This window comes from Chenopodium quinoa, unplaced genomic scaffold, assembly GCF_001683475.1.
Source record: "Chenopodium quinoa cultivar QQ74 unplaced genomic scaffold, ASM168347v1, whole genome shotgun sequence".
Classification (NCBI taxonomy): domain Eukaryota; kingdom Viridiplantae; phylum Streptophyta; class Magnoliopsida; order Caryophyllales; family Amaranthaceae; genus Chenopodium; species Chenopodium quinoa.
Window position 1 is genome coordinate 533,440 of NW_018744854.1, and position 12,972 is coordinate 546,411.

Consider the following 12,972-nt stretch of genomic DNA (forward strand, 5'->3'; position numbering starts at 1 on the left):
GTCCTCTGACGAGTCCGAAGAGGACGACTCCTCCCCTCTCCCAGAGGGGCCCGCCTCCTCTCCTTCAAAAGGAGCAGGAGAGAATGTAGACTTGTCAACTGTAAAATTGGAAGGGGTCACTTTGACTCCTCCCTCAGAACTGCCGGCTTTCAAGCCGCTTTGGTTCACTTCCGCATCTGGCGCCTGGTCAGATGTTTCACTAATCGGCACCCTGTGGGAGGAGCCGTCTGAGTTCGAAATCCTAACAGTTCTTTTTGTTTTGGCCATCATGTTCTGCATAGACACAGAGACAGTCGGACTTTCTATAAAGGGCAAAGATGGGTCCGGAAAAGGGCAGGCGGCACTCCTAGTCCTAGATTCAGCCGTCCCCTGTGACCGGTTGATCACTAACTAGATCGTGTCGTGTGCTTCCGTGGTGCCATTTAAAAAAAAAAGAATAAAATAAAGAAAAAATTAAGAGTAAGAGAACCGACGGTTACCTGAACGAGTGAAGTTGATGGAGTTCTGAAAATCCTGTGCAGTCGGCTTGTCAGAGCAGGCGGTAGGCAGAAAGGGTCCGAAATGTCAGAGCAAGTTTAGGGGTCCGAATGTTCTCTCTAAAAGTTCTCAAGTGTGAAAATGACTGAAGTCAACACTCCCTTATATAGGCGAAGTGAGAAGGCGAAGGGTCACTTCCAAAATTCAAAATTTGGGCGGGAGAATCTCTTGGCCTTTCGCCGAGTGACACCTGTAGCAGGCCGTCGCCTGTTACAGTGCGACACCTGTCACAGGTAACACGTGACCAGTCACGTGCCACCTGTGAGGGGCAAATGATAAAGGGATTTTGCTCCCACCAATCAGAATGCGCCACGTGGGCCAATCAGGTCCTGCCAAGTGTCCCCCAGTTGGAACTGTCAGGGTTTGCCACGTGGCACACGCCTATTCGTCCACCCTGGACCTATTATGTCATGACACGTTGCATCCTCCATGCCTAATGGAGAAACCGGCCACCTAGGCCCAACTTCCAAGGGAAGCCCAATCAGCCCTAAGTTAGCCTAAACCTAGGATTGACACGTTTCCCAAGGTTATAAATACCTCCCTTAATCCTCATTAAGGGGGATTACGCACATTTAACACTCTCACCTAGAGAGACCCAATCACTTTTATTTCCGCATTAATTACTCCTTAATCAAGTACTAACTTGTTCGTCGGAGGCGGATCTCCAATCATCCGGAGCATCCGTTTGTTTTGGAAGTACAGGCGTCCGGTTCCAGTCTCGGAATTGTAACTCTCCCGCAGGACATCAGAAAACCCCGAGACACATGTCACATGGCATTACTCTCAGAAAGAAACAGTGTCTGAAGACACTTGATGAGCGAGAGAGGATGAGTCTGATTCCATATGCTTCGCTTATTGGATCAATCATGTATGCCATGATATGTACTAGGCCGATGTATCGTATGCCTTGAGTGCTACGAGCAGATACTAATAAGACCTAGGAGAGGCGCATGGGACTGCGGCCAAGAATATCCTAAAGTACCTAAAAAGGAACAAGGATAAATTTCTGGTCTATAGTGGGAGTAATGATTTGGTTGTTGAAGGTTATACCGACGCAAGCTTCCAGACTGATAGAGATGATTTTAAGTCACAATCAGAATATGTGTTCTGTCTCATTGGAGGAGCGTTTAGTTGGAAGAGTGCTAAGCAGAGCACTACTGCAGACTCTTCAACTGAAGCCGAATACTTGCAGCTTCGAAAGCAACTAAGGAGGCAGTTTGGATTCATAAGTTCGTTGGTGAACTTGGTGTTGTCCCCTCAATAAAAGGACCAATAGACCTCTACTATGATAATAGTGGGGCTATTGCTCAGGGAGCCAAGGGAGCATCAGAAAGTCAAACATGTCATGAGGCGATTTCACATGATATGAGAATGGAAATCCGAGAGGTTCAGAAGTTAACAGGTTGTCTGGCAGCCTTGGGAAGATTTCTAAGCCGATCAGGCGACAAATGCTTATATTTCTTCCAAGCCATTAAGAAGAAGGCAAGGTTTGAATGGGGGCCGGATGCTGAGGCGGCCTTCCAGAAATTTAAAGTTCACTTGCATTCCTTGCCGAGGCTGGTCAGCCCTTTGCCCAAAGAAGTACTCTACGTGTACCTGGTCGTCTCTGATCATGCGTTAAGCGCTGTTCTTCTTGCTGAAAGAGACGGCTGTCAGCTACCAGTCTACTTTGTCAGTCATGTACTAAAAAATGTCGAGTTGAGGTATCCTTTAGTGGAGAAATTTTGTCTTGCGCTCTTCATGGCTGTTAAAAAATTGAAGCCCTACTTTTTGGCACATGCAGTCGTCGTGTATACAGATCAACCTATCAAGCGGCCACTGACCACCATGGAGTCGTCGGGCCGGATGATCAAATGGGCCATAGAAATACAGAGCCTCGAAGTTACTTTCGAGCCTAGAAAAGCAGTGAAGGGGCAAGCCTTTGCTGACTTTATTGTTGAGATGACTCGTCTCCCTGATTCTCGAGATCCAGACCAAGTCTGGAAGGTATATGTGGATGGAAGCTCTACTTCAAATGGTTGTGGAGCAGGCGTCATATGTCAGTCGCCAGAGGGCGACATGTACGAGTATGCTCTACGCTTCAGTTTTCAGGCCTCAAACAATGAGGCAGAATATGAAGCTTTACTAGCCGGAATCCGCATGTGCAAGGCAGCAAGGGCACGAAAGATAGACGCCTGTTCCGATTCACAATTGATAGTGAGTCAGTATAATGGCGAATACGAGGCAACCCATCCGGCCATGATCAAGTATTTACAGGCGGTACGACAGGCAGTCGGATCCCTTGAAGATTTTCATCTTACTCAAGTGTCGAGATTAGAAAACAACCAGGCGGATGCACTTTCAAAATTAGCATCGTCCGCATCTTGTGATACTCCTCGAACTGTTTTTTTGGGAAGTAATGGAGAAGAGAAGCATCGAGGAAGACCCTATTGGAATCCTAGACAGAAGCTCAACCTGGATGGATCCAATCAGGGCATATCTGACAGACGGTACCCTGCCGGATGATCAGCATCAGGCGGCAGCGCTAAAACGGGCAGCCAGCTTTGAAATGATAAAGGGAGAACTTCACAAAAGAGGGTACCTTCAACCCTACTTAAAGTGTGTTACTCCAGAAAAGGGACGAGAGATACCAGACGATCTTCACTCTGGTTACTACGCTTCCCATATAGGCGGTAGGTCGCTTGCTTAACGAACAAGGCGGCAGGGCTACTTTTGGCCTACTTTAGAAGCAGATGCAATGGAGATGGTGAAAAAATGTGACAAGTGCCAGAGGTTTGGCAAACTAATTCACCGTCCGGCTACTGACCTCACTACCATTCATAGCCCACGACCGTTTTTCTAAGTGGGGCATGGATATTCTGGGTCCCTATACGCCTGCTACAGGCGGAAGGAGGTACATACTTGTTGCAGTCGACTAGTTCACTAAATGGGTGGAGGCGGAGGCTGTAAAGGGAATCAAGACGAAGGATGTAATTTCATTCATCTGGAAAAATGTCATCACTCGGTTCGGGTTCCCATGTCTATGGTTTTTTATAATGGTCCCCAATTTAAGACGCCTGTTCTCAAAAGCTGGTTGGGTGACCAAGGAATTGCACACCACTTTGCATTAGTCGGCCGTCCACAAGCAAACGGCCAGGTAGAAGCCTTTAATAAAATCATCTCAGACGGTCTCAAGAAAAAGATTGAACGAGCAGGCGGCCTATGGGCGGATGAATCACCACATGTTCTCTGGGCCATTAGGACGATTGAAAAAGGGGCGACTGGAGAAACTCCATTCCTCCTAACTTATGGTGCGGAAGCTGTTCTTCCAATAGAACACTACGAGCCGACTCTTCGAGTAATGCTATATGACGAAGAGGCAAACTAGGAAGCCATGCGCCTGGCATTAGACTCACTCCCAGAGAGGAGGGGCAATGCTGTCTTGCGCCATGAAATTTACCGCCTGAGAATGACTAGATCATACAACAAAAAAGTACACAGGCGTCCACTCAAAGTGGGGGACTTTGTACTTAGAAAAATGGAAGCAGTTGGTAGGGCTAATGAGTCTGGCAAATTAACTCCCAACTGGGAAGGACCCTACCGAGTCTATGAAGAGGTCTGGGACGGTACCTATCGTCTGGAAACACCAGACGGCCAACCGTTGCCTCTAACCTGGAATGTAGATAATCTTAAGAAATATTTCTTTTGAATAATATAAATAGTCGAGGGCTACTTAATAAAAGTTTGATGTTTCATTCTATTTTGTACTAAGAGGGGCATGCCTACTGACAAACATTCGGCTACTCTCCATGTTTAATTTTCATTTTTACTTAAGAGGGGCATGCCTACTGATAAACAGTCGGCTACTCTCCATGTTTTAATTTTCATTTTTACTAAAGAGGGGCACGCTGCTTGTTCCACACAACCGACTACTCTCCCACAACACAGTTCACCAAGAACTATCAAAGGCTCATAGCTAAAATGATCAGACCAGACGCCAAGCCAACTGATCCAAATATAAGTTTAATTCGACCTGTCCCAACATTATAGCAGGCGTCCGACGGCATCCATCCGGATGAAATTCGTCGCAAAGAACAGCTCCCTTTTGGGTGGAACATTGTTCTATAAAATCATTACACGGCACCTATACGACTGTCTAACCAAGACAACCACGTAGCCGTTTCCCGGACAAGGATACCTCTCACTTAACTGACTAATCAGGACAAACAAGTGTTCGCAGTAACCATTCGGGTCAACCAACCGACTGAACTACTTGGGATAAGAACAGTCGGTCTCTTAAGAGTTAATAGCCAACAAACATTGGCGAATAAAGGGGAACAACCGGTACCCACCGCTTGATACCTCTACTACTCAGTCACTTGGCGACTAGGTAACAATTATGTTTACTTGGTCACTCCTTAAAATTTAGTATGAAACTAAAAAGGTGCTCATACAGCGCCTGTTCACACTAGATTAAATGTGGCGGGGAACAGTCGGCCTGGACCGACTAGAGTCTCTAGCTTAAAAATCAAAAAAAACAAACAAGGCAGGTAGGAAACCACCTTCCTACTTGGTTAAAGGAGATCCAGTCTTTAAGTGGCCGACTGATCGCTTAGCCTGCAAACAGACAACCAGTCGTCCAGGGGCATAGGTGGCGTGACTACCTGTCCGCAACTATCGGCCATGCAAAACAGTCGGTATAGTATGCAATTGGATATCAGAGTTTCGATACTTAAACAAATTTGAAACAAAATCCATGCAAAACAGTCGGTATAGTATGCAATTGGATATCAGAGTTTCAATACTTAAACAAATTTGAAACAAAACAAAAACGAAATATTTTGGCATAAAAAAGAAGTCGGTCATTAAAGACCGGCCAAATATTCAGAACCCCGGCCCCCTGGCCGGGTAAACAGAAACAAACGGCACGCAGGCCGTGAAAAGAAGACATAAAGCTTAAGAAGGGGGCAGATCTTCAATAGTAGCAGCTGCCGCCTGGTCAGCACTCTTTTTGCTGGACTCGGCTTCAGCTGCATCCTTCTTCGATGCATTCCCCCCAAGTGGCACAAGCGCCACTACCGGCTCCTCCTCCTCCAACGCCTCGTCCTCAGCAGCCGCCAGGATCTCTTGATTATATCTATCAGAACACTGGCGGTACGTTTTTTCCCAGGAGGAAAAGTCGGCATTGGGGAAGAGGCGGCCCCAGTTCAGGCGCTGGATTTGGGCAGAGTCTTCCATCATCTCTCGGACCAGCTCCTTCTTTTCTTGCTCGGCCTTTTCCGAGAGCTCCTGAGTAAGACTCTTCTCCTGGGTCACCAGGAGTTCCTTAACGTGCGCCAAGGATTTCTCCAAGGTGTCGTATGAGGACATTTTTTGGCGAAGAGGTCTCAGCTCGGCCTTGAGATTGTTGATGGTCGCCTCCAGCTCGTTATTTTTCTTCTGGGCCGCCTCTAACTGAGCCCGGATAGTAGAAGTAGCCAGCGCCTGATAATAAAGAATGTCAATTGTCAGAACCTCATTTTGGGCAATTTGAAACATTGCCTTATCACAGTCAGAGGCGGCCATAACTTTTGCAGCCTTTACCTCTTTGCTCTTCCTGTCAAGCGGCTTGCGAAGGCCGTTCACTCGGAGCAGGGCCTAAGTAAAAGGGAACAGGCGTCAGTTTTCAAACAAATAACAGGCGTCCTGGAATTTAAATAACCAAAAATATGCTAAGTCTACCTCAGCAAGGACCCCTGCAATCCCGTCTAGGTCAAGGGTGCCGACACCCCTGACCGCCTCCCACTCAGCCGGAGGGACGGCTTTGATCATAGACTTGGCCACCTCGACCAAGTCTGGCTCCTGAGGGTCGGCTGCATCAATCATAAACAAACGGGTTAGACCTAGTAAAGAAGGGAGCAAGTCTAAATTCACAAAGACAGCTTCATACTTCTAGGCGGCCCGATTGGAGTTTTAGATGGAATGGACGGCTGTTTCTCAGCCGCCGCATGTTTCCTGGCAGAACCAGGAGAGCTCGCAACAGTCGTCCTCCGGGTCTTGGAGTCCGGCTGTTGGGAAGAAGAGGCTCTTGGAGTGCCCGTCTGGAAAAAAAAAAAAAAAACAAAAACAACACTCGGTCATTATATGCATAAACCCTACTCCAAAAAGAGAGTGAAAGGTTCGAAGCTCACCAAGGGCGCCCCCTTGTTGGGGGAGTCGGTTGAGGACTGTTGCATGATGGAGGCCTGCAACATGGCCGCCGCAGTTTTGGAGGCGGTAATTTTGCTCATGGCGTCCGCTGCAAAAACAAATAGCAAAGTTAATAAAAAGTCATAACAGTAATTCATGGAAAAATAGAGTATTCGACAGGCCGGCTACCTCTTGAGCACCGACTGCTGAGGCCACAGGCGGCCAAAAAGTACTCGTCGTAGAGCCATTTGAAGCTCGGGACGCAGTGCAAAGGTACTTGCTCTCGTACCCCTGAAGTAGAGTCGACCCTCGACTCTACTTTAAAGAGTCCTTTATCTAGGATCTCTTTCTTAGCTTTGGGGGGAACAGGCGGCATGCTGCGGCCGCCTGCAAGAAGAGGCGGATTCCTGTTCCACCTGTTGAAGCGCTTGTTCAGCTCTGTGTCTGAACTCTCAATGATAAGGAAGGTGCTTCGCCAGTCCTTCCACTTGTTTGCTTTACCTCTTGTCATGAGGTAGCCTTTGTGGCTCTTCAATTGATACCAGCCGGTACCGCCTGCCTTAGGGGTCCGGCTGAGGTAGTTCATGTGGGCGAAAGCCTCGAAGTTTGGCTCCACCCCGTGCAGTTCGCACCTGGCCACATAGCCGAGTACGTTGACCCAGGAGTTAAGGGCTAACTGCCTTAACCCCAACTCATACCCATCCAAGATCCGCTGAACAGCTGGATATAGTGGGAAGCGCAGCCCCAGCCTTGATGGCCGCCTCGTAGCAGCCAAAACAGGCGCCATCATAACTAGTACCAGCCGGCCAGACGACTGTGTCTTCTGGATCCGGCACGAAAACTACAAACAGTAGTAGGGGGTATTTTCCTCTCGGTGAGAGGCGGATGGCTCCGCCCAATTGTCCCCCTTCTCAACTGCGTGAGAAAGCCTCGCCTCTTGTAGGCGGCTGTTTTTCTCTTCTGTGTCCAGAGAAGCATGACCAGAAGAGCTAGACTCGGATTCGTCCTCTAACGAGTCCAAAGAGGACGACTCCTCCCCTCTCCCAGAGGGGCCCGCCTCCTCTCCTTCAAAAGGATCAGGAGAGAATGTAGACTTGTCAACTGTAAAATTGGAAGGGGTCACTTTGACTCCTCCCTCAGAACTGCCGGCTTTCAAGCCGCTTTGGTTCACTTCCGCATCTGGCGCCTGGTCAGATGTTTCACTAATCGGCACCCTGTGGGAGGAGCCGTCTGAGTTCGAAATCCTAGCAGTTCTTTTTGTTCTGGCCATCATGTTCTGCATAGACACAGAGACAGTCGGACTTTCTATAAAGGGCAAAGATGGGTCCGGAAAAGGGCAGGCGGCACTCCTAGTCCTAGATTCAGCCGTCCCTTGTGATCGGCTGATCACTAACCTAGGTCGTGTCGTGTGCTTCCGTGGTGCCATTTCAAAAAAAAAAAAGAATAAAATAAAGAAAAAATTAAGAGTAAGAGAACCGACGGTTACCTGAACGAGTGAAGTTGATGGAGTTCTGAAAATCCTGTGCAGTCGGCTTGTCAGAGCAGGCGGTAGCCAGAAAGGGTCCGAAATGTCAGAGCAAGTTCAGGGGTCCGAATGTTCTCTCTAAAAGTTCTCAAGTGTGAAAATGACTGAAGTCAACACTCCCTTATATAGGCGAAGTGAGAAGGCGAAGGGTCACTTCCAAAATTCAAAATTTGGGCGGGAGAATCTCTCGGCCTTTCGCCGAGTGACACCTGTAGCAGGCCGTCGCCTGTTACAGTGCGACACCTGTCACAGGTAACACGTGACCAGTCACGTGCCACCTGTGAGGGGCAAATGATTAGGGGATTTTTCTCCCACCAATCGGAATGCGCCACGTGGGCCAATCAGGTCCTGCCAAGTGTCCCCCAGTTGGAACTGTCAGGGTTTGCCACGTGGCACACGCCTATTCGTCCACCCTGGACCTATTATGTCATGACTCGTGCATCCTCCATGCCTAATGGAGAAACCGGCCACCTAGGCCCAACTTTCAAGGGAAGCCCAATCAACCCTAAGTTAACCTAAACCTAGGATTGGCACGTTTCCCAAGGTTATAAATACCTCCCTTAATCCTCATTAAGGGGGATTACGCACATTTAACACTCTCACCTAGAGAGACCCAATCACTTTTATTTCCGCATTAATTACTCCTTAATCAAGTACTAACTTGATCGTCGGAGGCGGATCTCCAATCATCCGGAGCATCCGTTTGTTTTGCAGGTACAGGCGTCCGGTTCCAGTCTTGGAATTGTAACTCTCCCGCAGGACATCAGAAAACCCTGAAACACATGTCACATGGCATTACTCTCAGAAAGAAACAGTGTCTGAAGACACCTGATGAGCGAGAGAGGATGAGTCTGATTCCATATGCTTCTCTTATTTGATCAATCATGTATGCCATGATATGTACTAGGCCGATGTATCATATGCCTTGAGTGCTACAAGCAGATACTAATAAGACCTAGGAGAGGCGCATGGGACTGCGGCCAAGAATATCCTGAAGTACCTAAAAAGGAACAAGGATAAATTTCTGGTCTATAGTGGGAGTAATGATTTGGTTGTTGAAGGTTATACCGACGCAAGCTTCCAGACTGATAGAGATGATTTTAAGTCACAATCAGAATATGTGTTCTGTCTCATTGGAGGAGCGTTTAGTTGGAAGAGTGCTAAGCAGAGCACTACTGCAGACTCTACAACTGAAGCCGAATACTTGCAGCTTCGAAAGCAACTAAGGAGGCAGTTTGGATTCATAAGTTCGTTGGTGAACTTGGTGTTGTCCCCTCAATAAAAGGACCAATAAACCTCTACTATGATAATAGTGGGGCTATTGCTCAGGGAGCCAAGGGAGCATCAGAAAGTCAAACATGTCATGAGGCGATTTCACATGATATGAGAATGGAAATCCGAGGGTCAAATCAGAATTTGCAACATTGGAACGGACGACAATGTAGCCGATCCACTCACTAAACCTTTGCCTCAAGTGAAACACAACAAGCACGTTCAGGCAATGGGAATCAAGCACGTTGGAGATTGGCTTTGAAATCCCTATTTGTGTGTTTAATTAAGATGTGGAGATTTTAATGTAAAACACCATGTTAAAACCATTCATTTATGGAGTAATTTAATTTTTCTGTAAATTATTATTCCATTTCTATTTAATTGTCGTTTACAATTAAATAATGAGTCCATTCGATTTGAAAATTCAAAATAGGGTATCAAGGCCATGTCTTGGGAAAGAAACACCTATTATGTGAAAGTTGAATACCATATCAAAATCATCCATAATCGAGATCATTTGAAAGTTGGACGACTAATGACCGCGTGAGATTAGTGTGTAGTATGATTTATAGCACCGTTTCTTGTGCTACAAACACATGATTGTCATAAATCATTTGCACAGGTATTAGTTTGGAACTATACCAGATCGACCTATGAGAATACTTTAAGAGATTTGACAATCGTCATAAGTATATCGCTCATTATAGCTATCGAAACCTTTTTCCTCGACCATGAGTATTGTAAGTTCTCTTGTTTGAGTACTAGTTTGTTTTGATGTTGTAAAACGTCTGCCGTAAATGGGGACTATAACGGCAACACTCGGGCGGCTAGGTCCTCTTAGTAAGCGAAGCTAACAATGCAAGACTGGGAATGTCCCCCTATTAACAATAGGGAACATGTCTTTGTTGTTTACAAGGCCTCTCGAAGAGCGAGACTGTGAAAATGAATGGCCGTGCTCAGATGGATTTTAGAAATCATCTGCTTATTGGTAGTTGAACTCGTAAATCGAGAAACACTTCTGGACGTAATAAGGATGACGGAGAATCTTACCTTATAGTTCATGAAGAGACGTTAAGTGACATAGGAAATAGGCTATACACAGAATCGAGTAACCGAACCGAAACGACGAATTAATCCAAAGGATTAAATGAGTCATTGGAGTATTACGAACAAAGACGTTGGATATCGAGCTTAGAGCGTCAAAACCGAGCGTCATAAGTCGAGTCGAGTTTAGGATTCGACGAGACGAAAAACCAAGCAAACGACAAGTTAAGCTAAGTCGTAGCTTCGCATTGGCCTAGCCATGAAAAGGCTAGGCTAGCATAGGGCACCAATCGCAATGCATGGGTATGCCACAAGCCAAGCATGCATGTGCGTGCTAGGCTTGTTGGCCTAGCATGCTTGCGGGGCTGGTGCGCCTGGTCGCACACAAGCTAGCACCAGCACGACCGAAGCATCACTAGGCTAGCAGGGGCGTGGCAGCAGCTCGCTCATTTTGCAAATGGAACCGGGCTGTAGATAGCCGTAAGATCTGTTGCCAGACGGTGTATAAGCCGGCCAAACCTTTGGCACTTGTCACACTTCTTCACCAATTCCATGGCGTCTGCCTCAAGGGTGGGCCAAAAAATAACCTTGCCGCCTGGCCCTCTTTGCTAGAGACCTGCCGCCTATATGTGACGCACAGAAGCCTGCGTGCAGGTCCTCTAGTACCTCTTTTCCCCTTTCCGGGGTAACACACTTCAGCGACGGCTGGAGGTAACCCTTTATGAAGAGTTCTCCCTTGTACATTACAAAGTTCAAAGCTCGCTTTTTAAGTGCAGCCGCTTCTGAAGAGGCATCCGGCAAAGTGCCGTCTACTAGATAATCTCGGATGGGGTCCATCCAGGTAGAGCTTCGGTCAAGAATTCCAATGGGTTCATGCTTAATATTTCTTTTTTCCATGACCTCCCAGAAGACTGACCTAGGCGTATCACAAGTGGCGGATGAGGCCAATTTGGACAGAGCATCCGCCTGATTATTTTCTGACCGGGGCACCTGACTTAGATGGAATTCGTCAAGTTTCCCCGCCTCATCTTTGACCGCCTAAAGGTATTTGATCATTGCCGGATGGGTGGCCTCATAGTCACCGTTGAATTGGCTAACGATCAATTGAGAATCAGAACAGGCGTCAACTTTTCTTGCCCCTGCCGCCTTACACATGCGTATACCGGCTAGCAGAGCTTCATACTCAGCTTCATTGTTTGAAGCTTGAAACTTGAACCATAGCGCATATTCATACGTATCCCCTTCCGGAGACTTGCAAATTACGCCTGCACCACAGCCGTTCAAGGTAGAACTACCATCTACGAATAACTTCCAAACTTGATCGGTATTCTCCGGTTGTGCCGGCCTAGTCATTTCAACAATAAAGTCGACAAACGCTTGACCTTTCACTACCCGCCTAGGTTTGAAAGTTATCTCCAGGCTTTGCATTTCAACAGCCCACTTAATCATTCTACCGGATGACTCTATGGTAGTCATCGGACGCTTGAGTGGCTGATCATTATAGGCAGTCACCGGATGAGCCAAGAAGTAGGGCTTCAACCGCTTGACTGCTTTGTAAAGAGCCAGGCCAAATTTTTCGATCATTGGGTACCAGAGTTCAGCATTTTTGAGTATATGGCTGATGAAATACACCGAGAGTTGTTTGTCGTCCCTCTCAGCAAGGAGAACAACACTAAGGGAGTGATCTGAGACGGCTAGGTACATGTAGAGAACCTCCTTAGGCAGGGGGCTCACTAGCCTTGGCAAAGAGTGCAAATGTTGCTTTAACCTCTGAAATGCCGCCTCGGCCTCTTCTCCCCACTCAAATCTAGAACTCTTCCTGATTGCTTGGAAGAAGCAAAGGCACTTGTCACCTGACCGGCTGAGGAATCTTCCAAGGGTCGCCAGGCAACTGGTTAATTTCTGGGCCTCCTTGACAGTTCGGGGTGATTTCATGTCAATCACCGCTTGGACCTGTTCTGGATTAGCCTCTATGCCTCTTTTATCAATCAGAAATCCGAGAAACTTCCCAGACTCAACACCAAAGACACACTTCTTGGGATTAAGCATGACCTTATGCCGCCTGAGGGTGGTGAAGGTTTCTCGGAGGTCGGCTAGGTGATCCGCCTGTAGCTTTGATTTGACTATCATGTCATCAATATACGCCTCTACATTCCTTCCGATTTGATTGATGAAAACCGTATTGATCATTCGTTGGAAGTTAACAGGCGTATTTTTCAACCCAAACGACATCACCGTGTAGCAATACAACCCCAGATCAGTGACAAAGGTCGTCTTCTCCTAATCCTTCTTCCATAGGGGGATCTGATGGAAGCCTAAGTAGGCGTCCATGAAGCTCATCAAGGCATGCCCGGCTGTAGAGTTGACTAGGCTGTCGATCTTTGGAAGGGGATAACTATCCTTCGGACATGCCTTGTTCATATCTGTGTGATCTACACACATCCGCC